The 26889-nt window shown below is 58.3% G+C and overlaps 3 non-coding genes across 3 annotated transcripts; all 3 read right to left on the bottom strand.

The window, feature by feature from the left end:
• Positions 1-7194: 7194 nt before the first annotated feature.
• Positions 7195-7266, bottom strand: TRNAQ-UUG (transfer RNA glutamine (anticodon UUG)). Its single transcript has one exon. It is a non-coding gene; the product is annotated as a tRNA-Gln (tRNA).
• Positions 7267-9586: 2320 nt separating this feature from the next.
• On the bottom strand, positions 9587-9659 carry TRNAF-GAA (transfer RNA phenylalanine (anticodon GAA)). The gene has a single exon. It is a non-coding gene; the product is annotated as a tRNA-Phe (tRNA).
• Positions 9660-10577: 918 nt separating this feature from the next.
• Positions 10578-10659, bottom strand: TRNAS-UGA (transfer RNA serine (anticodon UGA)). The gene has a single exon. It is a non-coding gene; the product is annotated as a tRNA-Ser (tRNA).
• Between the last annotated feature and the right edge of the window lie 16230 nt (positions 10660-26889).

Here is a 26889-nt window from a genome sequence, read left to right as displayed (position 1 = left end):
TTGGGTCTGGACTCACCAGGGACTGGTGGGGGGGACGGAGGGGGGATGGTTAATTTCTCCTTGTTTTAAGATCCAAGGGGTTTGGATCTGTGTTCACCAGGGAATTGGTGACGCCTCTCAAGGCTGCCCAGGGAGGGGAATGTTTTGGGGGGGACAGGGAGTGATCCAGACACTAACTTCTGGATGGTGGCAGTGTTACCATATCTAAGCTAGTAATTAAGCTTAGAAGGGTCCATGCAGGTCCCCCACATCTGTACCCTAAAGTTCAGAGTGGGGAAAAAACCTTGACAGTAGGCTAAGGCCTTTGGCTAAGCAGCAGGGGCAGCCATACACTGGGAAGTGAACGGTCACATCCTCACCTCCCAAACCAGTCACACTGAACTAAGGTGGGGTTGGGCTGTTAGGAAGATGATCCTGTCCCAATAGTGCCCATCACCACCAGATAAAGAAACAGATCTTAAGTGAGCATCCGGTCTGGCAAGAAATCTCTTCTCAATGGTTGTGATTGTGAAACTGTCATTTCTGTAGAGTTTATCTTTATGGCCCCCACTTTTCTGTTGTCAATCTGTCTGGTCCTCTAATTCTTTCTGTCTGCTGCAGAATTAATTTTACTGGGTGTAAGTTAATTAGGGGAGTGGGATGTAATTGGTTAGAGAATTCTGTTACAATAGGTTAGAATTGGTTAATTACATTTCAGTAAAATGATTGGTTAAGGTCTCGCTGAGAATATTACCGTATAAACTGGGGTCAAACAGGCAGTGGGCGGGGAAATTGGAATCATGCTTGCTAACGGGGGGATGGGAATAGGGAACGGGGAACAGGGACACAGGCAAGGCTCTGGACTGTCTGAGCTGGGAAGGGGGACGTGAGGTAAACACTCTGCAGTGTCAGAGCTCATAGACTCATAGACTTTAAGGTCAGAAGGGACCATTATGATCGTCTAGTCCGACCTCCTGCACAACGCAGGCCACAGACTCTCACCCACCCACTCCTGTAACAAACCCCTGACCTATGTCTGAGCTACTGAAGTCCTCAACTCATTGTTTAAAGACTTCAAGGTGCAGAGAATCCTCCAGCAAGTGACCCGTACCCGACGCTGCAGAGAAAGGTGAAACCCCCCCAGGGTCTCTGCCAATCTGCCCTGGAGGAAAATTCCTTCCTGACCCCAAATATGATCAGCTAAACCCTGAGCATGTGGGCAAGACTCACCAGCCGGACACCCAGGAAAGAATTGTCTGTAGGGATGTGGGGTAAACGCTCTGTGGTGTCAGAGCTGGGTAGGGAACACTGGGGAACGGACTCTGTCCGTGTATAGAGATCAGCCTGACTGGTGTGAAGGGCTTTGGAATCTGCTTGCTTGGAAACTAACCCCAGTAAACATCCTTCTGTCTGCGCTTCGGACTTCTGGTCTTTTGCTGCTTGCTGTCTGTGTGACAAGAGCCAGGGAAGCGGGCAGGGGAAGGGAAAGCCCTCTAACAATGGCTCCTTGCTCCTCTCCCTCCAGGCTCAGGGGTCAAGGATGGGCAGGACTCCAGGCTCTGCTTGAGGGATCCTGGCACAGGGGCTGGTGGGGGAGAAAGGATTGTAGATTCTGACCTGCACTCTGGAGAAGAGGTAATAAGTGAAGGAGTATTTTTGATTCTTACGTTGCTTCAATGTCCCCAGGGCTAGAATTCTACATTCCATAGGGCCAAATGAGGGGGTGAAGCCATTTGGCTAATGAAAACCAGTGATCCAGGGGAGGTTTGCACTCACAACCTCAGCACTGCCCTATAAGTACTGTGTGCTAATCAATTGTGCCTCTGGAGCACCTGTTAATTCCTAGTCTCTCAGTCCCCTAGGTTGATAAAGGCGAGGAGTGACCCCAAAACATTCTCAGTGGGGTTAGGAGCCGGTATCAACAAGTGTTGTACTTGGTGGGGTGGATTCTTCTTAAGGCTTCCAGGCACCATTTCACCCTTTTGTTCGTCCCTGTGTAATAACAGAGCTGACTGAGACTCACTGTAGAGTCTTGCTGCAGACCAACAGATCTGAAATCACTGATCACCAGGTCTAAGCATTAGTCCTGCTTTGGGACAGCGTCTCTCATCCAACAAACTGCCCAGTCTGCACTAGCAGTGAGGCTCCCTCACTAACAGCTGAAATCAGGGAGAGCTGTGTGAAGTGCAGGGCCCCAGGGGTGCCTGAACAGGGGGGAACAACACCCCAGGACTTTTCAAAATGGGAGGGCTCTGCCTTGCCCCTTTGTAATGACCGTAAGGGTGAGTGAGGGTGGGGAGGGGGCCGAGAGCAGTGAGCGGGAGGAGGGGTCTTGGGGGAAGAGGCAGGGTAGGAGTGGAGGTTAGCTGGGGGGTGTGTGGGGAGAGGGCTGCCCGCAGCAAGTAATGGGGGTGGGGGCATGCAGGGGAACTGCTCCCTGTCCCAGCTCACCTCTGCTCCGTCTTCTCCCCTGAGCACGCTGCCCCCGCTCTAATTCTCCTCCCCTCCCAGGCTTGCCGCACTAAACAGCTGATTAGCACCGCAAGTCTAGGAGGCGGGAGAAGTGGAGCAGCACCAGCGTGCTCAGAGGAGAAGGCAGAGGGGAGGTGAGCTGGGTTGGGGAGCTGCTGCAGGGGGGGCTGCCTGGCTCTTTGCCATGGCCCCCGCCCCTGCTCCGCCCCAGCCCTGCCCCCCCACTCCTGCACTCACTGCATGGTCCACTCCTCTGGCTCCCAGCCATGCTGCCGGCGAGTGCTGTGGGGCAGTTCCCCTCTCTCCCCAAACTTGGGAGCCAGGGGAGCAGAGCAGGCTGAGGCCCCAGGCCTGTGTGTGGGGAAGCAGAGGGGGGCTGGTCCCAGGCCTCTGTGGGTGACAGGGGGTTGGCTACTTCCTGCAGGAAGTGGAGTGACCCGGCCCCAGCCTGCTATTGCACAATCCCCAGCCACGCTGCACGGCGTGCCCCGAGAGGGAGTGGGGGGCCAAGCAGATGATCCAGCATGAGGGGGTCATTCTCATTGGTAGCTGTCTAGTGGCAGTGAGTTCAACAGGCCTTGGCACATGCTGTGTGGGGCAGGAGGTCCTTGTATTTGGAGCAGTGGGAGTGAACTGCGTGCAGTTGTGTCTCTGAGCACAACTGTGAATGTTATGGTGTGTGTGGGGGGTTATTGTGAGTGTGGCTGGGGGTGTGAATGTTTCTCTCTCTGGGGGTTGGACTAACATGTTCCTCTGGGTGTGTTGTGTGTGAGTGTTCTTGGGATTGTGTGAGTCCCTTTGTGTGTGTGTGTGTGTGTGTGTCACTTGGTGCAGAATACAAAATCCTGCAAAGCCATTTCCTACTGGTTAGCCTAGCAACACACTGATACAGTGTCACAGATGCACACACACACAGAGCAGGGCTCAGCAGAAGGCATCAGGGACACACACGTCTCCCCTGGGCCAGCTTGGACAATTGTCCATCACTACTCGGCACAGTGCTGGTGCCCCCACACGGGGGTGGGCAGTGACTGGGCAGAGAGGGCAGATGTGCTGGATCTGTAAAAGCAGCAGAGAGTCCTGTGGCACCTTATAGACCAACAGATGTATTGGAGCATGAGCTCTCGTGCGTGAATTCCCACTTCGTCGGCTAGATTCAGAAGGAAGCACTTTGGGAAAATCAGTCAAGGCCCTTAGCAGAGCTGGGACACAGACCCAGTGACCCCTGCACCACCCTGGGAGGGCAGTGGGGTTTAGTGGTCAGAGCAGGGAGGGGCTGGACACCAGGACCCCTGGGTTCTATCCTTGGCTCTGGAAATGGAAGGGGTCTAGAGCAGGGGGACTGGGATCCAGGACTCCTGGGTTCCATAGGGGAGACTGTTTTTCCCTGTGCTTCCCTCCCTCGAGAGCCCAGCCCAGCCCCCTAGTGGAGACTGAGCAGGAGTGGGGGGAGCTGTTCTCCCACTCTGGAGTTATGATTCAAACTCCTCCCCCAGGGACTGTGACATCACAGAATCTGCCCCCCCAACATAGAGAAAACTAGTGGGGTTAGGAGGGTTCTAGCTGCAGACACCCCTTGTCATTGCAAAAAGCCCCCAAACCTACTTACACCCACAAAACCCCCTCTCAGGGTATACACCCCCTGCTAGGACAGGACCTCTTGCTCCCACCCCTTTTCTTATCACCACAAGCTGCTCCCAGCCAGGCACCACACCCCATTCACACACCTTTTGTCACTACGTAGCTCAGTGGCAATCACTGCCCCAAAGTGACTCCGGTGCAGGCACTCCCCACACGAACTCCCCACACTGGATTCTGTCCACACACAGAGAATTCTCTCTGCCCGGCTCCTTCGGTTCATCTCGCTGCTCTCCCTACTGCCTCCAGCCACTGCTCATCTGCATAACCCCGCCCACGGACACGTGACCCCTTCTGTCCTGCTGGTTTCAAGGGAGTGAGTTGCCCTTGGGGAGTGAGCAGGTCACAGCACGTCACAGCCCCAGCGCATGTCACAGCCCCAGCCAGGCCGGCTCCAGGCACCAGCTCAGCAAGCAGGTGCTTGGGGCAGCCAAGGAGAAGGGGCGGCACGTCGGGCTCTTTGGCAGCAATTCGGCAGCAGGTCGCTCGGTCCCTCTCGGAGGGAAGGAGCTGCCACCAAATTGCCACCGAAGAAAAAGGCAGCGCAATGGAGCAGCCGCCGATTGCGATCGTGGGTTGTTTTTTTTTCCCCGCCGCTTGGGGTGGCAAAAACCCAGCCCTGGCCCCAGCACGTCACAGCCCCAGCATACATCATAGCACGTCACAGCCTGGGGCAGGGAGATATTGGGGGAGGGGATGAGGGGAGAATGGGGGACGGAGAGACCCAGCCTTATAGACCCATAGGGGCAGGGAGATATTGGGGGAGGGGATGAAGGGAGGGAGAGACCCAGCCCCATAGACCCATAGGGGCAGGAGATATTGGGGTCAGGAGGAGAGGAGAGGAGGTTGGCAGAGACCCAGCCTGGAGTGCAGGGAAAATGAGGTGGGGTGGAGGGAGGTGGGGAACAGAAGAGACGTGTGGAGTGGTGAAATATTGGTCCAGGGAAACTGAGTCTCTCCCAGGACATGCTGTGCAGGGGGGAGCACCAGGGGCAGAGAGAGTGACCCAGCCCCACAGAGCCCAGGAGGGATATTGGGGGCAGGGGAGGGATGGAGGGATGAGAGACCCAGGGCCATAGAACTCCCATGGCTCCCAAGTTTGGGGGGAGGGGGGAACCACCCCACAGGACTTGCTGGCGGCATGGCTGGGAACCAGGGGAGTGGACCAGGCTGGGGCTGGGTCACTCTACTTACCATGCAGTGAGTGCAGGGGCAGGAGGGCGGGACTGGGGCGGAGCAGGGGCAGGGGCCATGGGGAAGAGCCAGGCAGCCCCCCCTGCAGCATCTCCCAGCCCCAGCTCCCCACTGCTCTGCCTTCTCCCCTGAGCACGCCGGCACTGCTCCACTTCTCCTGCCTCCCAGGCTTGCGATGCCAATCAGCTGTTTAGTGCGACAAGCATAGGAGGGGAGGAGAATTAGAGTGGGGGCGGCGTGCTCAGGGGAGAAAACAGAGCAGAGGTGAGCTGGGACAGGAAGAAGTTCCTCTGCACGCCCCCGCCCTTGTTACTTGCTGCGGGAAGCCCTCTCCCCGCACTCCCCCAAGCCCCCTCCCCAGCTTACCTCCTCTCCACTGCCTCATCTGAGTGTGGCTTTTGGTTCCCCCAACCACTTGGCACCCTAGGCAGCTGACTAGTTCACCTAGTGGTTGCACCGGTCCTGGACACTGCCTATCAGCGGATTCCTCCTCCTCCTCCTCAGTAAGATTAAATCTCCGCAGCTAGACAGCTGGTGCATCTGCTGCACCACAGTCCCCCATGCCTGAGCCTCCCTGCCAAAGCCCTGCACCCGGCTCCAGAGAATTAAGTCTCACATCTCACTGGGAACTCGACTTCTTGTGCTCAGAGAGTCTCGGCCCCCCTCAGTAGCTGACCTGAGAAACACAGCTTCTGCAAAAGCAGCAAAGAGTCATGTGGCACTTTATAGACTAACAGACATATTGGAGCATGAGCTTTCGTGGGTGAATCCCCACTTCGTTGGATGCATCAGTGTTTGCCTTTTCCAAAGAAGTGCCTGGAGTGCCTTTTTTTATGTGACCCCGTGGCCTAATGGATAAGGCATCTGATTTCGGATCAGGGGATTGAGAGTTTGAGTCCCTTTGTGCTTGTGCAGCTTTACCTTTGGGCTAAAAGTCCTGCTCCCTTCAGGGCTGAAACCTCTTCTTGGCTGCTCAGGCCAATGCTCTGGCTTCAGCTAGAGCCCTGGGAAGGAGTTGGGGGGAATGGGCATCACAAAGGCTGGGGCAGGAGCCCCAGGTGCTTCCAGTGTAGCCTTTGCCCTTCCTGACTTACCAAAGAAAATGAGCGGCTGCCCAGGGCTAGTGTGTAGAGAAGTTTCCCTCTTCCAAATGTGCGCCAGTCTCTGTGTTTGAGGTGGTTTGCTACATGGAGCCTGGGTGTTTCTCTGCTTCTCGCCAGCTGGAGAAAAGTCTCTTGGGGTAAAATCTCCTGCCCCATGGCAAAAGTGAGCACCTTGAGTGGAAATGGTAAGAGGCCCCACCAGGGGGGCTGGCCCTGCTTTCCTACCCTCTTCGATAACGGCCACAGAGCATCAGCAGCTGCCTCGCATGCTGGTCTGTGGGTGGCCTTCAGTGGGTGTTTGGCATGGCAGGGAGCAGGCTGGCTGAGTGTTTTTGTGCCTGTCTGAAGGCCACACATAGGCATGGTCCTGCCCTCCTCTTGCCCTGTCCTCGGTTGTTGTGTGGTTTTAAGCCTTCCCTTGGAGCTGTCAGTGCCAGCCGCCTCTGCTCTAGGTGCCCAGAGGAGGAGAGGTGTGCTGGGCTCCAGCCTGGGAAGCCTGGCCCTGGCACTCCTTCCTTTAAATGCCATGTGGGCAAGAGGAAGAGCTGCAGCTACAGGGACCAAAGTTGTGGACATCAGATGAAGCAGCAAGAAACCAAACCAACAGGTCAACCCGCAGGAATCTCTAGCCAGACTGTTAAGTTCTAGGACCCCACCCTATAGCGGCCAGCTGGACCAAAGACCTATCTCCAGTGGGCATCAGTGACCCATGAGGAGGAGAAAAAAACCTTGCTGAAGTTTACCCAGGTAGAAAGTAACTATACACATTGAGCTCCAAGACTTTGCAGCAAACTACAATATCTGCAGGAGGTCCCACTAAGATTTGAACTCAGATTCCAGGATTCAAAGTCCTGAGTGCTGCCCATTACACCATGGAACCTGCTCCCATTTTGTTTTCTAGACCCCTGTGTCTCTCGGCTGACTGGTTTGCACTCTGCACTTATTGCTTCCCACCAGCGGCTTCCTCTCGCAGGACTCTCTCTCCTCCTCCAGCGACTGTTGTCCTGCACTATGGGATCCGTGGGTCCTGCCCTGAGTCCCCACATCCCCCTGCTTGGTCTCCATTCCCTGCAGGCTGCAAAAATGTCAGGGGAGGACGCCCCTCCCTTCACTCGGTGCTCCCGCTCATATCGGCCAGCTGCAGCCTCATCTCATGGAACTCGGGCAGCTGTCACTTGATGCGGTTGTACAGTCACAGGATCACTGGCTCCCCAGCCTGGATGCTCTTGTGGAAATCCCACAGGCAACACTGCAGGACTTGGCACCATTGGTTTCTTTGATATTGCGGTGTTTGCCTGACCGCTGGAACAAAGCCACCAACTCCTCCCTCACCGACTTCCGTCAATCCCTCTGGTTGCCATAGAACCCTCTGATGCTTTCCTGTTCTGCCAACACCGCCAGGCCTCACCCCCCTGCTCCTTTATCTTGCAAGCTCTGGATGTTCAGCTTCCAATGTCCTCTGCCCTGGGTCAGGGACAGGGACAGCTCCAGGCACCAGCGCAGCAAGTGCATGCCTGGGACGGCAAGCTGCAGGGAACGGCCTGCCAGTCACTGTGAGGGTGGCAGTCAGGCTGCCTTCAGCAGCGTGCCTGCAGGAGGTCCTCTGGTAATGTGGATGTTGCCTCTCTCCTGATTCCTGAGGAAAGGAACCTTTCCAGGAAATGGCCATGGATTCTGGGAATCTGCATGTGGCTGAGTGGAGAAGCACCAGGAATCATTTGGCTCCTGGCACACAAGGCAATTTAAAACTGGGTGCCCAGACAGGGGCTTGAACCCTGGATCCTCAGATTAAGAGCTTGATGTGCTACCAACTGAGCTAGTTGAGATCATCTTCCCTATTCACCACAAGAGCGAGCAGATAGGCAAAAGAGAGGCAAAAAATGTCCCCAGAACCCCTCCTCTTTTTCTGCACAGCCGCTGACTGTCAGCAGGATTACTCCTCCTCTTCCCTTCTGTGCCTCAGTGTGACTAAATCTCCACACCTAGACAGCCGGTCCGTCCGCTGCACCCCAATCCCCCATGCCTGAGCCTCCCTTCCAAAGCCCTGCACCTGGCTCCATAGAATTAAGTCTCACGTGTTGCTGGGAACTCGACTTCTTGTGCCCAGAGAGTCTCAGCCCCCCTCAGTAGATGACCTGAGAAACACAGTGTCTGCCTTTTCCAAAGAAGTGCTTGGAGGGTCTTTTCTTATGTTACCATGTGGCCTAACGGATAAGGCGTCAGCGTGTAGATCAGAAGATTGAGGGTTTGAGTCTCTAGGTGGTTGTGTTTCTGCAGTTTTACTATTGTGCTGAACGTCCTGCTCCCTTCAGGGCTGGAACCTCTTCTTGGCTGCTCAGGCCAATGCTCTGGCTTCAGCTAGAGCCTGGGAAGGAGTTGGGGGTTGGGTGTCACAAAGGCTGCAGCAGGAGCCCCAGGTGCTTCCAGTCTAGCCTTTGCCCTTCCTGACTTACCAAAGAAAGTGGGCGGCAGCCTGGGCTAGCGTGTGCACCTGTCCCTGTGCTGGAGGGTACTTGCTACATAGCGTCTTGGGAGCCTGGGTGTTTCTCTGCTTCTTGCCAGCTTGGGAAAAGCCTCTTGGGGTAAAATCTCCTGGCCCACAGCAAAAGTGAATACCTTGAGTGGGACCAGTCAGAGGCCCCACCATGGGGGCTGGCCCTGGGCCCTGCTTTCCTACTATCTTCTGATGTTGGCTACAGAGCATCAGCAGCCGCTCTGCATGCTGGTGACCTTCAGTGGGTGTTTGGCATGGCAGGGAGCAGCCTGGCTGGGTGTTTTTGTGCCTGTCTGAAGGCCACACCTAGATATGGTCCTGCCCTCAGTTGCTCTGTGGCTTTTAAGCCTTCCCTTGGAGCTGTCAGCACCAGCTGCCCAGAGGAGGAGAGGTGTGTGGGGTCACTTTTACAGATGCCCCTTCCTTGGTACTGCTCTTGCTCAGCTGCACAGAAGAGTTTTCATCCCCAACCCCTGCTTAGCAGCCCTCTGGCACCATTCCTGAGGCTGCCCTGCCTCACTTTCTTCCCACCATGTTGGGAAAGACAGCTCTCATCATTAAAGGTCAGATGGGCCAACTAGGGGCAAGTAAGCCCCTTCTGTGTTTTCCTACTGCAGATCCCAAGGTCAGGAACTCACCTTGGGTGGAGACACTGCTGTGCTCCCAGACGGCAAGCCATCTCTGCACAAAGCATAATGACAGGGACTGCCAAAGCCCAGGATTGAACCAGGGACCTTTAGATCTTCAGTCTAACGCTCTCCCAACTGAGCTACTTTGGCAGTTGTATGACAGTATTTTGGCCTGTTGCTTCTCTATCTGGGATGTTTTTGTCAGCAGTCGCACACAAAAAGGACAGGAAAAGAATGGCTGCTTCACACCCCCACTGGAGGAACCCGGCGCCCTTAGCTGTGGTGAGTAAGAAGTGTCTGTTAGCTGACAGGGCCTGTCCCCCAGGAGCTGGAACAGTAGCTGCCACCTCACCCTTGGCTCCAGGCTGTGAGAAATGCTCATTGCCTGGCTGCATGGGCGGATGTTGCTCCGTGCTCTGGATAGCGTCTGTATAGGTCTTTCAACCCTTCAATGAGACAGTCTGGTAAGGTCTCAAGTGTCCCCTCCGGCCTGGCAGCTGAGAGTCTGTGCAGACATCAACCCCCCTGCCAGCCCCAGAGCCAGCAGCAGCGCCAGGCCCCCCCCAGCACCACAGGGGCACTCAATGCACTTGCTGTGGGGAAATGGCTCCTTAGTGTCCAGCTGCTAGAGTGAGAGTCAGGAGAGAGCAGTGTCTGGCTCACCTTGGGGGAGAGAAGAGACCTGATGAGTGCGGATCTCCCTCAGTCTCCCCCGCAGTGCTGGTCAGTTGTATTGTCACTGTGATAGTCAGTGCTTCCCTTCAGGGCCGGCCCTAGAGGGGTCCGGGGCAAATCCCATGGAGTCACTGACTTGGCTCCTTTCACACACTAGAGGGAGGAGCAGAACCAGGGTTATGGCTGATCTATGGGGCACTAGGTGAGTGGCAGAGGCTGCAGGCACTGAGAGTTTGCCTGACACCTCAGGGACACAGGGGGAGGTGGTGTCCCAGGCATCTCTATGAAAGGAGCAGAAGAGGATTTACTTGGGGTGGGGAGAGACTTGAGAGTGTCTCAGGGGGTTGTACACAGGGAATTGCTCGGATAAGATACTGGCTAAAACACAGGCCTTGCTGTGAGCAGGATTTGAACCTGCGCAGAGAAACCCTATTGGATTTCAACTCCAACACCTTAACCACTCAGCCATCACAGCTGAAGTGTAAAGGTGCCCCAATGCCAGAGAAACTGGTAAAGAATCACAATGACCAGGTGTGAAGTCATCTGAACTACAGAATTCCCACCGCAACCTGGCTCCCAAAGCACAGGGGGGATTTGGGTTTGTTCTCTTTGCTTAGCCATGGGCATCTCCCCTGCAAACAAAAGCCTGCTCAGAAACCCCCTTGCTTTAAACAAAATGTCTAAATCTCACATTTCTAAAAATAAAATTCTCTAGTCCTGTATGTCTTAGCTTTTATCTCAAAACGTAACAGCCTCATAATCTCCTCCAAACACCCTGAGACCTCCCCAAAATTATTAAAATACCCCAGTTCTCAGCAAGGCCATGACAGTGACCCACAGCTAGAGTGTCTAGGCTAAGCTGTTCTGAAGGAGGCAACTCAAACATTTTCTCCCTGATTCCCTTCGCAAGGTCTGATTGGGAAAACAAAATTCCCCAAACTGAAAATCTTCAGCTGAAAAACCAGTACTAGCCATTTGGGGACTTTGGTTTGAATGTTTTATTATTATTATCTTCTGATTTATGAATCAGTTTTGTCATCCAGGTGTGTTTCCAGTTGTTGATTTGTGGGGGAGACATGCCAAGCCATGATGTCTCTTCCCCTCTTTCATAGTTTCTTCCAACTTTCTAGAAAGCTCCTTTGCTATGATGTGAGGGCGGAGGAGTCTGCAGCTCGACCCTGGCAAAGAGGGGGTGACCATGAGAAGGGGCTGCCACTCCAGGGGTTCTTCCTGGAAACCATGGGGGAGCCAAGAGCACACAGGCCTGTCAATCCAGAGCCACTTGGGAATGGTGAGGTGATGGCCTATCACCATCTCCTTGAGAAGGACATTGTGATCCTGTACACAAAGAGGGTTACGCACGGGGAAGTTCACCAAGGCACAGTTAATCGTGAGTGGGAGGAGAAGGACACATCTGAGGAGCAGATTCCTGACCCAGATGGGGCTACAAAAGTATCTGGGAGCAGCTGGAGCAGCAGCCAGACATCCCCGAGAGTCTGGTCTCCAAATAGATGATGGTTTTCACGATCGGGTTCCCCATCAGGGGATCGAAGACGTATGGGATGGGAGCAGAGCCTGAGAGTGCGAGAGGATTGTGAGAGCAAGAGCCTGAGGAAAAGCTGCAGGAGAAGCAGCAGCACCATGGACTGGGGATAGTGGAGCAGAGAGACATAGGGGGCTGCCCAAGGGTCAGTGGGGAAACACGCCTGGGGTGGCAAGACCCTGGGACAGAGAGAGCTGTGGTGGTGCAGCCGCAGATGCTGAGGGGCTGTGGGACCTGGATGAAGGTCCCCACGGTGAAGCCCCCCGTCCTGCATATGGCCTGGATCCCTATGCAGACCCAGGAGGGGTCTGGCTGGCTGGTTGTTTGGGTTCTCCAGGATATTGGCTGGGAGGCCCTGTTGGGGGGTGACTGTGTCTCTTTGGGACAGAATCCAGGCCCTGCTCCTGTAATGGAGAGGGTTTGAATTCAAATCCAGGGAACCAATTGGGTAAGACGGAAATGGTCAGTAAAAATGCAAATGACGTGGCTGGCAGGGGGGAGGGGCTGCTGCGCTCAGGGTACCTGCCTACCTGTAACCAGCCCCCTGGGGCTGAGTGGGAGGGAGAGATGCTCCCCACCCCCCCTGCACACCGGAGAGGGGGATCACACTGGCTCTGAGGCTCTGACCAAAGCAAGGAGCTCGCTGCCTGCCCCCACTCGAACCGCCACTCCCTAGGCCCCTCCCACAGCTGGGGAGGAAAGCCAGTGCCCTGCCCTTACTGGAACCGTCACTTTGCAGGCCCTTCCCAGAGCTGGGGAGGGATGGCAACGCTCCAACCCCGCTCGAACCGCTACTCCCCAGGCACCTTCCAGAGCTGGGGAGGGAAGCCAGCGCCCCACGCCCGCACGAACGGACACTCCCCAGTCCCCTGGCGGAGCTGGGAAGGGAACCTAGCGCCCCGCCCCTGCAGGAAAGACCACGTCCCAGTCCCCTCTCAGAGCTGGGAGGGGAACCCAGCGGACCACCCCCGCAGGAACGGCCAGTCCCCTCGCAGAGCTGGGGAGGGATCCCAGCCCCCAGCCCCCGCTTGAACTGCTGTTGCTCAGTCTCCTAGCAGAGCTGGCGAGAGAAGCCAGCACCCTGCCCCCCCAGGAACCGCCGCTCCCCATGCCCCTCTAATAGCTGGGGAGGGAACCCAGCGCCCCGCCCCCGCAGGAACCACCGCTCCCCATGCCCCTCTAATAGCTGGGGAGGGAACCCAGCGCCCCGCCCCCACTGGAACCGCCGCTCCCCATGCCCCTCTAATAGCTGGGGAGGGGAACCCAGCGCCCCGCCCCCGCAGGAACCGCCGCTCCCCATGCCCCTCTAATAGCTGGGGAGGGAACCCAGCGCCCCGCCCCCACTGGAACCACCACTCCCCATGCCCCTCTAATAGCTGGGGAGGGGAACCCAGCGCCCCGCCCCCACTGGAACCGCTGCTCCCCATGCCCCTCTAATAGCTGGGGAGGGGAACCCAGCGCCCCGCCCCCGCAGGAACCGCCGCTCCCCATGCCCCTCTAATAGCTGGGGAGGGGAACCCAGCGCCCCGCCCCCGCAGGAACCGCCGCTCCCCATGCCCCTCTAATAGCTGGGGAGGGAACCCAGCGCCCCGCCCCCACTGGAACCACCACTCCCCATGCCCCTCTAATAGCTGGGGAGGGGAACCCAGCGCCCCGCCCCCACTGGAACCGCTGCTCCCCATGCCCCTCTAATAGCTGGGGAGGGGAACCCAGCGCCCCGCCCCCGCAGGAACCGCCGCTCCCCATGCCCCTCTAATAGCTGGGGAGGGGAACCCAGCGCCCCGCCCCCACTGGAACCGCTGCTCCCCATGCCCCTCTAATAGCTGGGGAGGGAACCCAGCGCCCCGCCCCCACTGGAACCGCCGCTCCCCATGCCCCTCTAATAGCTGGGGAGGGGAACCCAGCGCCCCGCCCCCACTGGAACCGCTGCTCCCCATGCCCCTCTAATAGCTGGGGAGGGGACCCAGCGCCCCACCCCTGCAGGAACCGCCGCTCCCCATGCCCCTCTAATAGCTGGGGAGGGAACCCAGCGCCCCGCCCCCGCAGGAACCGCCGCTCCCCATGTCCCTCTAATAGCTGGGGAGGGGAACCCAGCGCCCCGCCCCCACTGGAACCGCCGCTCCCCATGCCCCTCTAATAGCTGGGGAGGGGAACCCAGCGCCCCGCCCCCACTGGAACCGCTGCTCCCCATGCCCCTCTAATAGCTGGGGAGGGGACCCAGCGCCCCACCCCCGCAGGAACCGCTGCTCCCCATGCCCCTCTAATAGCTGGGGAGGGAACCCAGTGCCCCGCCCCCGCAGGAACCGCCGCTCCCCATGCCCCTCTAATAGCTAGGGAGGGAACCCAGCGCCCCGCCCCCACTGGAACCGCCGCTCCCCATGTCCCTCTAATAGTTGGGGAGGGAACCCAGCGCCCCGCCCCCGCAGGAACGGCCGCTCCTCAGTCCCTTGCAGAGCTGGGGAGGGAAGGCAGCGCCCCGCCCCCACTGGAGCCGCCACTCTTCAGGCCCCTCCCAGAACAGCTGGTGCTCTGCCCCTGCTCTAATCGCCACTCCACAGGCCCCTTCCAGAGTTGGGGAGGGATCCCAGAGACCTGCCCCTGATCAAACCGCCACCCCCCAGGCCTCTACCACAGCTGGGAAGGGATGCAAGCTCCCCGCCCCCGCTCGAACCGCCGCCCCCCATGCCTCTACCAGAGCTGGGGATGGAATCCACCGCCCTGCTCCCACTCGAACCGCCACTCCTCACTCCCCTCCCAGAGCAGGGGAGGGATCCCAGCCCCCCACCCCCGCTGCAACCGCCTCTCTCCAGGCCCCTCCCAGAGCTGGGGAGGGAAGCCAGCACCCTGCTCTTACCAATTCTCCCCAGGCCCCTCCCAGCCATTGGGGTGATCTGCCGAGGGATCCCTCCTTGGAGAAGCTGAGGGAACTTGCTGGCCACAGCTCTGCAAACCCCCTTGGGGAAGGCTGCAGGGACAGAGTCCTGCGGGAGAAGGGATTCCTGACCGGGAATGGGCTCCCCAACGGGAAGTAAAACTGGGGGGAATCGGGAGGCAGCTGGTGATGCCCCAGGAATCCACAGGGTTCTTCCCTTTCGAGCTGCTGGATGGGAGGAGAGTGAGGGGACCCCTGAACCTGGAAGGGGAGGATTGGGAGGAGAAGGGGGAAGACCCCCTGGGGGATCTCTTCCCTGAGGTGGGACCCAATCTCTCCATGAGGTGTTCCCTGTTCAGAGTCACTGGGAGAGCAGCCCAGAACCTGGAGAGAGAGGTCAAGGACCTGCTGGCTTTAGATGGCATCCAGCCGTTCAACAGCCCATTGGCCTCACCTGTGGGGCGGATCCCCAAGGGAGACAGGATGATCTGGTTTAGTGGGGACCATGGATACCTTAAAGCCATCACAGTGTCCAATGCCTACCCCATCCCTAGGCCTGGGGAGATTCTAGACAAGCTGAGGGGAATGGAGAACATGGCCCTGGCATACAATGACATGTGTGTCTTTAGCCAGACCTGGGAGGAACAGGTGTCCCAGGTGAAGAGGGGGCTGGGCTGCCTCAAGGAGGCAGGACTGACGGTAAAAGCTGAAAAGTGTAAGGTGGGGACGGCAGAGGTGTTGAATCTGGGCCAATAGGTGGGGAGCGGCTGCCCAAACCTAAAACTGGCCAAAAGCCAAGAGGGGGAGCTCTGAACCAAGAAAGCCCGAATCGCAGCCCGGAGTGCTGGGAAAAGAGCCAATCTCAGTTTGAACCCCAGGTGTATTGCAGTGGCAAAAGGGTTAGGGCTGCATAATCCTTCCCACATGCGGCCTGCTAGTGCCATCAAGCACACCCGACCTAAGACCCCCCCTGCTGATCACCGCCCCTTGCAGAGACCCCCCAGGCAGCACCTCTCAGACCCCCCCGCTCATTCCTTCCCCCTGCAGAGACCCCCCCAGCCAGTCTGTCTCAGACCCCCCTGTTCAGCCCTGCCTGCTGGGATCCCCCAGCCAGCGCCTCTCAGACCCCCCTGGTCATCCTCTCCCCCCACAGAGACCTCACAGACAGCGCCTCTCAGACCCCTGCCCCCCAGCACCTTCCCACAAACTCTTGTGTCTCACACCCTCCCCAGCGTGTCCCACCCCTCCCTGGTCTACTTCGCCCCCCACCCCATCTGCATCCAAGTGCCCCCGACCACACCTCCAGTCCCCCCGGCCCTGTGAAATGCCCCCTGCCTGGGTCCGACCTGCCCCCTTGCCCCTTGACTTGCCCCACCTCAGGGTCCAACCACCCTCCGACCCACATCCCGCCCCTTCAGGTCTAACCACCCCGCATCCCACAACCCCAGATCTGACTGGCCCCTACGTCCCACCCCCCCTCGCATCTGATCGTTCCCCATCCCCCCTGTCCTGCTCCACACTCCCTTCACGTACCCTCTGTCACGGACTCACAGATCATGCCCACTCGTGGCCCCATGCGGTCCGTAGGGGGTGCCCCTTTCAGTGCGACAGCCCTTCTCGGGGGTCCACTCTCACTCTGGGTCAGGCCCCTCCACATCCTGGAGCCACACCTCTCTGAGCTTTAGCACTTCTGTCTCTGCAGTGGGCCCCCTCAGGGAGTCCACATGCTCTGGACCCCCCGGGCCTCCTCACCCCTGAAGAGGTTGATGCCTCCTGTTCTCTAGCCCGGAGTGACTCTCAGCCAGCATAAAACAGGAGGGTTTATTGAGAGTTGAATTCAGCACAGGAAACTCTCAGGGCCTCAGCCTTTGCCTCCCTTAGCTCAGCACATCCCAGCCTCCCTGCAGCCAGGTGGTGTGACGAACTTGGACTGTTCTTACTGTGGTCTGTGAATACTGTGTTGGTGCCTCAGTGTCCCCATGGCAGTTCTTAAGTATCTAGCAAAGCAAAGGGCCAGTTCACCAAAACGCCTGGCACTCTATCTCCTAGTCACTGATGGCCTGGGTCCCTCCTCTGCAAAGGTGCCAGCTGAAAGTGTTGGAGACAAAGGGATCAGATGACCTCCTGGCCCGGGGAAAGTAACTGAGAGAGAAGGAAGGGCTGGAGGGGGTTTGGCAGTCTGGAGCTGGCTGGTGGAGGAAGGGAAGGACAGACAGGGCTCTGAGCCCCCACCCAAATGGGGCTGTGGTGCTCCTGGGGCCCCAAGATGGACCTAACTGGGGTGATCCCGTTGTCTGGGCCTGCAAGACCTGTCTTGGACTGTGTTCCTGGCGTCTAAACAAGCCTTCTGCTTTACTGGCTGGCTGAGAGTCCTGGTGAATCGCAGGAAAAGGGGTGCAGGGCCCCAACTCCTCCACACTCCGTGACAGCTGGTGGCAGTGGTGGAATTTACTGCACCTCATGGACGGCGCTTCCTGCAGTAAGTGACTGGGGAGAAGTAAACAAAGGGGGACTGACAAGGACCAGAGAGAGACAGGGTCAGGGGGTGATTAACCACTGGGAGTGTGTGACCAGAGAGAAGGACTTTGCAGTAACAGGGTCCCCCGGGGGGATTGCAGGAGTGGTCCGAGGGGCAGAAGAGTTTGCAGCTTGACCCTGGCAGAGAGGGGGTGACCGGAAAAAGGGCTGATGCACGAGGGGTCTCCCTGGAACCGGTGGAAGCTGACAGCACAGGCCAGCGAGTGGCCAGCAGGAAGATGTGTGCTGAGGGCCTAAAGAAAGACCTGGTGGAGCTGTGCAAGCAGAGGGGGCTGTGCATTGGGAGGTCCACCAAAGAACAGCTAATTGCCCAGCTGGAGGAGAAGGATCGCTCGGGTGAACGGAGCTCGGTCCATGAGGGAAGCTGCCCAGCTGATGCAGCGTGGGCCCAGGGGCCTGACATGGCTGGGAGAGGCCAGACTGCTGCCGAGGACACCCCAAGACCCTGCCCACCTCTAACTAGGAAAGAGGTTGGGGGAAGCCCAGTGAATACCGAGGGCACCCTGACCCCGGTGGCCAGCAGGGGATCGTCCTGGCGGAGCTCCCCATCCCTGGAATGGATGTGGATGGAACATGACAGGGAGCTGAGACGAGAAGAGCTCGAGTTAAGGAGGCAAGAACTGAAGGAGTGGGACAACCAGCATAAACATGAGGAGAACCAGCGCCAGCATGAGTGGGAGGAGAAGGAGAATCAGCGTAAGCATGAGCTGGAGCTGGCCTGGCTGAGGAGCAGTGGGGCCCTGGCTGTAGCGAGTGAGTGGGGACCCAAGCCTACAAAGAGCTTTGATAAGGGCTTGCTGCCCCAGCGTAAGGAGGGGGAGGACATAGACACCTTCCTGACGGCCTTTGAGAATGCCTGCGAGCTGCACAGGGTTGACCCTGCAGACAGGATCTCATTTCTCACCCCCTTACTGGACTCCACAGCCATGGAGGTGTACAGCCGACTGAAAGGGGCGGAGGCAGGGGACTATGAACTGTTCAAACAGGCCCTGCTACGGGAGTTTGGACTGACTCCTGAGATGTACCAGAAAAAGTTCCGGAGTCAGCGTAAAACGTGTGAGGTCACATACCTACAATTGGTCAATCGGGAGCAGGGGTATGCCCGCAAGTGAACAGCTGGGGCCCAAACTAAAGAGGACCTGCTTGACCTATTCATACTGGAGCACCTGTACGAGCAGTGCCCGTCCGACCTGAGGTTGTGGTTGATGGACCAGAAGCTGGAGAAGCTGCAGCACACAGGCCAGCTGGCCGACCAATTTGTGGACAGTCGGGCAGGGGATAACATGCAGGAGTCTCGATGGAGCAAGCCTGCCTCAACGCAGAGAGAGAGTCACCATGGGATCTCCCAGCGGGGGCCTATGGAGAACCCCCACCAAAAGGGAGCATCCAGCATCAGGTCCATCCGTCCTACTGGAGGGGACCCACGAGACATCAGCTGCTATCGCTGTGGCCAACGAGGCCACATACGGGTCCAGTGCCCCAAGCTCAGGGACAGACCAAGCAGACCCAACCCGCAGAGGGTTGACTGGGTAAAGACCCAGTCGGATGAGGGGCAACATTCCCAAGAAAGGGGGGCTTGCAGCGTACCACCAGTAAAAAAGGGAGGAGGTCCCCATATCAGCTCCAGGCTCTGAGTTTTTGGTTTACAGGGTGGGAGTGGGGCTGCCCCTCCAGAGAGAGTGCCTTGTTTCCCTGGAGGTAGATGGGAGGAAGGTCACTGGGACACGGGTACAGAGGTGACACTGGCCCAGCCCGAGGTGGTGGCTTCAGATCGGATGGTTCCCGACACCTACCTGACCCTGATGGGTGTGTGCGGGACCTCATTCAAGGTTCCCGTGGCAAGGGTACACCTGAAGTGGGGGGTCAAGGAGGGCCCAAGGACGTGGGGATACACCCATATTTGCCCATGGAGGTGTTAATGGGGGGGTCCTGAAGGTCTGGCCAAGCAACGCCCGGGGTGCCCTGGTCATGACCCATAGTCAGAGTCAGCGCAGGGCACTGCACCCTGACAAAGGGGAAGGTACTGTGCCCGAGGTGCAGGACCCTAACCTGGTTGGGAGGGAACGCCCAGGGACACGGCTCAGAGAGGCTGCGGCCTCAGACACAGCCGACGAGAGAGAGCAGGTCCCCATCCCTGTGCCAGCTGCTGAGATCCAGGCCGACTTGCAGAAAGATCCCACCTTGTGGAGACCAAGGGAGCTGGCCGACCTCAGTGCGGTACAGTCCATGAGGAGAGGTTGCAAGGAGAGGTTCCTGTGGGAGAGGTGGCTTCCATGTCCAGCTCTGGGAGGGGCGTGGGGAGTGGCGGTTCCAGCGGGTGGGGGGCGCTGGCTTCCTTCCCCAGCTTTGGATGGGGACTGGGGAGTGTCGGTTCGAGTGGGGGCGGGGCGCTGGCTTCCCTCCCTACCTCTGGGAGGGGAGTGGGGAGTGGTGGTTCCTGGGGGGTGGCGTGGTGGCTTCCCTCCCCAGCTCTGGGAGGGGCCTGGGGAGTGGCGGTTCCTGCAGAGGTGGGGCGCGGGATTCCTTCCCCAGCTCTGGGAGGGGCCTGGGGAGTGGCGGTTCCTGCAGAGGTGGGGCGCGGGATTCCCTCCCCAGGTCTGGGAGGGGCGTGGGGGGCAGGCAGCGAGCTCCTTGCTTTGGTCGCAGCATCAGAGCCATCATGAGCCCCCTCTCCGGTGTGCAGTGGGGCAGGTACCCTGAGCCCAGCAGCCCCTCCCCCCTGCCAACCGCATCACTTGCATTTTCACTGACCATTTCCATCCTAGCCAATTGGTTCCCTGGATCTGAATTCAAACCCTCGGCCGTTACCGGAGCAGTCCCCTCAGAGAGCCCGGGAGGGAGCCGAGCATCCCGCACTCGCTGGAACTGTCGCTCCCCAGAGACGGGGAGGGAACTCAGCGCCCCGCCCCGCAGGAACGGCTTCTCCCCAGTTCGCTGGGGATTCTCTGCCCTGTTTTGTTTGCAGTTCGCCCTGGTTGAGCGACCTCAGCTGGCTCCCACGGGCAGAACCGTCACACGGCCCCCGCTGGAACCGCCACTCCCCTCTCCCCTCCCAGAGCTGGAGAGGGAAGCCAACACCCCTGCCCCACTCGAACTGCCACCCCCCAGGCCCCTACTAGAGCTGGGGAGGGAACCCAGCCCCCCAACCCTGCTGGACCAGCCACTCCCCAGTCCCCTGCCAGAGCTGGAGAGAGTACACAGCGCCTCGCCCCCGCTGCAACCGCCTCTTTCCAGGCCCCTCCCAGAGCTGGGGAGGGAAGCCAGCGCCCCGCCACCGCTCTTACTGCAACTTCCCAGGCCCATCCCAACCATTGGGGTGATCTGCCGAGGGATCCCTCCTTGGAGAAGCTGAGGGAATTTGCTGGCCACAGCTCTGCAAACCCCCTTGGGGAAGGCTGCAGGGACAGAGTCCTGCGGGAGAAGGGATTCCTGACCGGGAATGGGCTCCCCAACGGGAAGTAAAACTGGGGGGAATCGGGAGGCAGCTGGTGATGCCCCAGGAATCCACAGGGTTCTTCCCTTTCGAGCTGCTGGATGGAAGGAGAGTGAGGGGACCCCTGAACCTGGAAGGGGAGGATTGGGAGGAGAAGGGGGAAGACCCCCTGGGGGATCTCTTCCCTGAGGTGGGACCCAATCTCCCCATCAGGTGTTCCCTGTTCAGAGTCACTGGGAGAGCAGCCCAGAACCTGGAGAGAGAGGTCAAGGACCTGCTGGCTTTAGATGGCATCCAGCCGTTCAACAGCCCATGGGCCTCACCTGTGGGGCTGATCCCCAAGGGAGACAGGATGATCTGGTTTAGTGGGGACCATGGATACCTTAAAGCCATCACAGTGTCCAGTGCCTACCCCATCCCTAGGCCTGGGGAGATTCTAGACAAGCTGAGGGGAATGGAGAACATGGCCCTGGCATACAATAACATGTGTGTCTTTAGCCAGACCTGGGAGGAACAGGTGTCCCAGGTGAAGAGGGGGCTGGGATGCCTCAAGGAGGCAGGACTGACGGTAAAAGCTGAAAAGTGTAAGGTGGGGACGGCAGAGGTGTTGAATCTGGGCCAATAGGTGGGGAGTGGCTGCCCAAACCCAAAGCTGGCCAAAAGCCAAGAGGGGGGGATCTTAACCGAGAAAGCCCCAATCGCAGCCCAGAGTGCTGGGAAAAGACCTAATCTCAGTTTGAACCCCAGGGGTATTGGGCTAGCAAAAGGGTTCGGGCTGCATAATCCTTCCCACATGTGGCCTGCTAGTGCCATCAAGCACACCTGATCTAAGATCCCCCCCTGCTGATCATCGCCCCTTGCAGAGACCCCCCAGCCAGCACCTCTCAGACAAAGGGATCAGGTGACCTCCTGGCCTGGGGAAAGCAACTGAGAGAGAAGGAGGGGCTGGAGGGGGTTTGGCTGTCTGGAGCTGGCTGGGGGAGGAAGGGAAGGACAGACAGGGCTCTGACTCCCCTCCCCAAATGGGGCTGTGGTGCTCCTGGCGCCCCAAGATGGACCTAACTGGGGGGGTCCTCTTGTCTGGGCCTGCAAGACCTGTCTTGGACTGTGTTTCTGGCGTCTAAATAAACCTGCTTTTCTGACTGGCTGAGAGTCCTGGTGAATCGCAGGAAAAGGGGTGCAGAGCCCCGACTCCCCCACACTCCGTGACAACTGGTGGCAGGAGCGGGACTTACTGCACCCCATGGACGGCACTTCCTGCAGTAAGTGACTGGGGAGCAGTAAAAAAAAGGGGACTGACAAGGACTAGGTGGCTGAAGAGTCAGAGAGAGAAGGGGTAAGGTGATGATTAACCACTGGGACTGTGTGACCAGAGAGAAGGACTTTGCAGTAACAGGGCCCCCCGAGGGGATTGCAGGAGTGGTCCCAGGGGTAGAGGAGTTTGCAGCTTGACCCTGGCAGAGAGGGGGTGACCGGAAAAAGGACTGGTGCACAAGGGGTCTCCCTGGAACCAGTGGAAGCTGAGAGCACAGGCCAGCGAGTGGCCAGCAGGAAGATTTATGCTAAGCACCTTAAGAAAGACCTGGTGGAGCTGTGCAAGCAGGGGGGCTTTGCATTGGTCGATGAGGCATCTGCCCAGCGGATGCAGCGTGGGCTCCAGGGCCTGACATGGCTGGGAGGGGCCAGACTGCTGCCAAGGACACCCGGACATCCTGCCCACCTATAGCTAGGAAAGAGGTTAGGGGAAGCCCAGTGAATACCGAGGGCACCCTGACCCCGGTGGCCAGAAGGGGATCATCCCAGCGGAGCTCCTCGTCCCTGGAATGGATGTGGATGGAACATGACAGGGAGCTGAGACAAGAAGAGCTCAAGTAGAGGAGGCAAGGACTGAAGGAGTGGGACAACCAGCATAAACATGAGAGGTCTGGCCAAGCAACGCCAGGGGTGCCCTGGTCGTGACCCGTAGTCAGAGTAAGCGAAGGGCACTGCACCCTGACAACACGGAAGGTACTGTGCCCGAGGTGCAGGACCCTAACCTGGTGGGGAGGAAACGCCCAGGGACACGGCTCAGAGAGGCTGCGGCCTCAGACCCAGCCGACGAGAGAGAGCAGGTCCCCATCCCTGTCCCAGCTGCTGAGTTCCAGGCCAAGTTGCAGAAAGATCCCTCCTTGCGGAGGCCAAGGGACATGGATAACCTGAGTGCGGTACAGTCCATGAGGAGAGGTTACAAGGAGAGGTTCCTATGAGGGAGGTGTCTTCCCTCCCCAGCTCTGGTAGGGGTCTGGAGAGTGGTGGTTCAAGCAGGGGTGGGGCACTGGCTTCCCTCCCCAGCTCTGGGATGGGATTCGGGAGTGGCGGTTCCAGGAAGGGCAGGGCGCTGGCTTCCCTGCCCAGCTCTGCAAGGGGCCTGGCAAGTGGTGGTTCGAGCGGGGGAGGGACATTGCCTTCCCTCCCCAGCTCTGGGAGGGACGTGGGGTGTCGCCGCTTGAGTGGGGGCGAGACGCTGGCTTCCCTCCCCAGCTGTGGTTGGGACTTAGGGAGTGGTGGTTTGAGTGGGGGCAGGCAGCGAGCTCCTTGCTTTGGTCACAGCATCAGAGCCAGCGTGAGCCCCCTCTCCGGTGTGCAGGGGGGGTGGGGAGCATCTCTCCCTCCCACTCAGCCCCAGGGGGCTGGTTACAGGTAGGCAGGTACCCTGAGCCCAGCAGCCCTTCCCCCCTGCTAGCCACTGCGTTTGCATTTTTACTGACCATTTCCATCCTAGCCAATTGATTCCCTGGATTTGAATTCAAACCCTCGGCCGTTACAGGAGCAGGGCCTGGATCCTGTGCCAAAGAGACATGCTCACCCCCCAACAGGGCCTCCCAGCCGATATCCTGGAGAACCCCAACAGCCAGCCAGCCAGAAACCTCCTGGGTCTGCACAGGGATCTGGGCCATAGGCAGGACGAGGGGCTTCACCCTGGGGACCTTCACCCAGGTCCCACAGCTTCTCAGCATCTGCGGCTGCACCACCACAGTTTTCTCTGTCCCAGAGTCTTGACACCCTAGGCGTGTTTCCCCACTGACCCTTGGGCAGCCCCCTATGTCTCTCTGCTCCACCATAGGTCCATGTCCATGGTGCTGCTGCTTCTCCTGCAGCTTTTCATCAGACTCTTGCTCTCTCTCACGATCCTCTTGCTCTCTCGGACTCTGCTCCCATCCCATCCGTCTCCGATCCCCTGATGGGGAACCCGATCGTGAAAACCATCATCTGGTTGGGGATCAGACTCTAGGGGATGCCTGGCTGCTGCTCCAGCTGCTCCCAGATCCTCTTGTAGCCCCATCTGGGTCAGGAATCTTCTCCTCAGAGGGGTCCTTCTCCAACTCACGATTAACTGTGCCTTGGTGAACTTCCCCATGCGTCACCCTCTCTTTGTGCACAGGATCACAATGTCTTTCTACAGGAGATGGTGATAGGCCATCACCTCACCGTTCCCAAGTGGCTCTGGACTCACAGGCCTGTGTGCTCTTTACTCCCCATGGTTTCCAGGAAGAACCCGTGGTGTGCCAGCCCTTCTCGTAATCACCACCTCTTTGCCAGGGTCGAGCTGCAGACTCCTCTGCCCCTGGAACTGCTCCTGCAATCCCCAGAGGGACCCTGCTACTGCAAAAATCCTGTCTCCCCGGGCAGAGTGGCAAGCTCCTCTGCCACTGAGACTGCTCACTGCAGTCCTCAAGGGGACCCCATTACTCCAACAGTCCTTCTCGCTGGTCACACACTTCCAGAGGTTAACCGCTCCCTGAAACCGTCCCTCTCTGAGCCTTCAGCACACCTGGTCCTCATTATCCCCCCTTTGTTTTACTGCTCCCCAGTCACTTACTGCAAGCAGCGCCATTCACGGGGTGCAGTACATCCCACCTCTGCCACCAGTTGTCACGGAGTCACCGGGTGATGCTCTGGAACTGCTCCCCAGACCTCTTGGGTCTTTCCTTGGAGGATTTAGCATCCTCTGACACTCTGTGCTCTTCCCCCAGCGAGTCCACCCAGGCAAGGTCCATTCTGGGGGGGTATCAAGGTTTTTTCCCCACTTTGAACTTTAGCGTCCAAAAAGTGGGGACCTGCATGATCACTTTTAATCTTAATTACCAGCTTAAATTTGGTACGGTGGCACCAGCCAAAAATATCGTGATTGGCACACTTTCTTTTCCCCCAAAACCTTCCCTGGGGAACCCGAGACCCAAACCCCTTGGATCTGAACACAAGGAGAAATTAGCCTCCCCCCCTCTCTTTTCCTCCCAGACTTTCCCCTCCCTGGGTACCCTGAGAGGCTACACTGATCCAAACTCCTTGGATCTTAAAACAAAGAGGAATTAACCTTCCCCCCTCCTTTTCCCCCCACCAATCTCTGGTGCGTTCAGACCCAATCTCCTTGGGTCTTAAAACAAGGGGGAAAATCAATCAGGTTCTTAGAAAAGAAGCTTTTAATTAAAGAAAGAAAAGGTAAAAATTATCTCTGTAAAATTAGGATGGAAAATGTTTTACAGGGTATTCAGATTTATATAGCCTAGAGAGACCTCCCCCATCCCCAGCCTGTGATTCAAAGTTACAGCAAACAGAAGTAAAAATCCTTCCAGCAAAAGACACATTTACAAGTGAAGAAAACAAACATAAGACTAATCCACGATTCCTGGCTATACTTACTATTTTGAAACATGAAAGACTGATTCAGAAAGATTGGAGAAAACCTGGTTGCACGTCTGGTCCCTCTTAGCCCCAAGAGCGAACAAAGAACAAAACAAACAGCACAACAAAGACTTCCCTCCACCAAGATTTGAAAGTATGCCGTCCCCCGATCGGTCCTTTGGTCAGGTGTCAGCCAGGTTCACTGAGCTTCTTAACCCTTTACAGGTAAAAGTGACATTAACCCTTAACCATCTGTTTATGACAGGAGGGAAGCCAGCACCCTGCCCCCGCTGGAACCGCCACTCCCCAGGCCCCTCCCAGAGCTGGGAAGGGAAGCCAGCGCCCTGCCCCCGCTGGAAGTGCCCCTCCACTGTCCCCTTCTAGAGTTGGTTCGGGAACACAGCACCCCACCCCCGCTAGAATGGCCACTCCCCAGTCCCCTCGCAGAGCTGGGGAGGGGAGACAGAGCCCTGCCCCTTCAGGAACAGCTGCTCCCCAGTCTCCTGGCAGAGCCGGGGAGGGAACCCAGCGCCCCTCCTCCGCAGGAACGACTGCTGCCCACTACTCTCACAGAGCTGGAGAGGGAAGGCAGCGCCCCTCCCGTGCTGGAACAGTTACTCCCCAGTCCCATCACAGAGCTGGGGTGGGAACGCAGTGCCCCGCCCCCGGAGGAACGGCCGGTCCCCAGTCCGCTCGCAGAGCCATGGAGAGAACCCAGCGTCCCACCCCCGCGGGAATGGCTGCTCAGCAGTCCCCCCATCACAGAGCGGGGGAGGGAAGGCAGCGCCCCGCCCCTGTAGAAACACCACTGCCCAGCCCCATCACAGAGCTGGAGAGGGAAGGCAGCGCCCCGCCCCCGCAGGAACCACCGCTCCCCAGTCCCCTCGCTGAGCTGAGGAGGAAACCCAGCGCCCGCCCCCCCACTTGAACGGCTGCTCCCCAGTCCCCTAGCAGAGCTGGGAAGGGAACCTAGCTCCCCGCCCCTCAGGAACGGCCACTCCCCAGTCCCCTCGCAGAGCTGGAGAGGGAACCCAGCACCCCGCCCCGCAGGAACGGCTTCTCCCCAGTACCCTCATGTGACGAACTGGGAATGTTCTTAATGTTTTCTCTGAGTACTGTGTTGGTGCCTCAGTGTCCCCATGGCAGTTCTTAAGTATCTGGCAGAGCAAAGGGCCAGTGTACCTAAGTGCCTGACACTCTGTCCCCTAGCAATTTATGGCCTGGGCCCCTCCCCTGTAGAGGTGCCAACTGAAGGTGTTGGAGACAAAGAGATTAGGTGACCTCCTGTCCCTGAAAAGGAACTGAGCAGAGAAGAGGAGCTGGAGGGAGTTGTTAGGCTGGAGCTGGCTGAGGGAGGACGTGGGGGTCTGGTCACTGCCCCCCAGGATGGACCTGGCCGAGAGGTTCGGTTTGCTGTACTTACAAGCTTTATTTTAGACCCTGTTCCTGTCATCAAATAAACCCCTGTTTTACTGGCTGGCTGAGAGTCACATCTGACTGCAAAGTGGGGGTGCAGGACCCTGTGGCTTCCTCAGGACCCTGCTGGGGCAGGATCACTGTGGGAAGCGCACGGAGGGGCAGAGGATGCTGAACGCTCCAAGGAGAGACAAAGGAGGTAAAGACGTGAGCTTCTTGCCCTGAACAAGTCTGCTCCAAG

Source organism: Gopherus flavomarginatus, chromosome 10, assembly GCF_025201925.1.
Source record: "Gopherus flavomarginatus isolate rGopFla2 chromosome 10, rGopFla2.mat.asm, whole genome shotgun sequence".
Lineage (NCBI taxonomy): Eukaryota > Metazoa > Chordata > Testudines > Testudinidae > Gopherus > Gopherus flavomarginatus.
The sequence above is the reverse complement of the archived record's forward strand: the minus strand, read 5'-3'. Positions and strand labels throughout refer to the sequence as shown.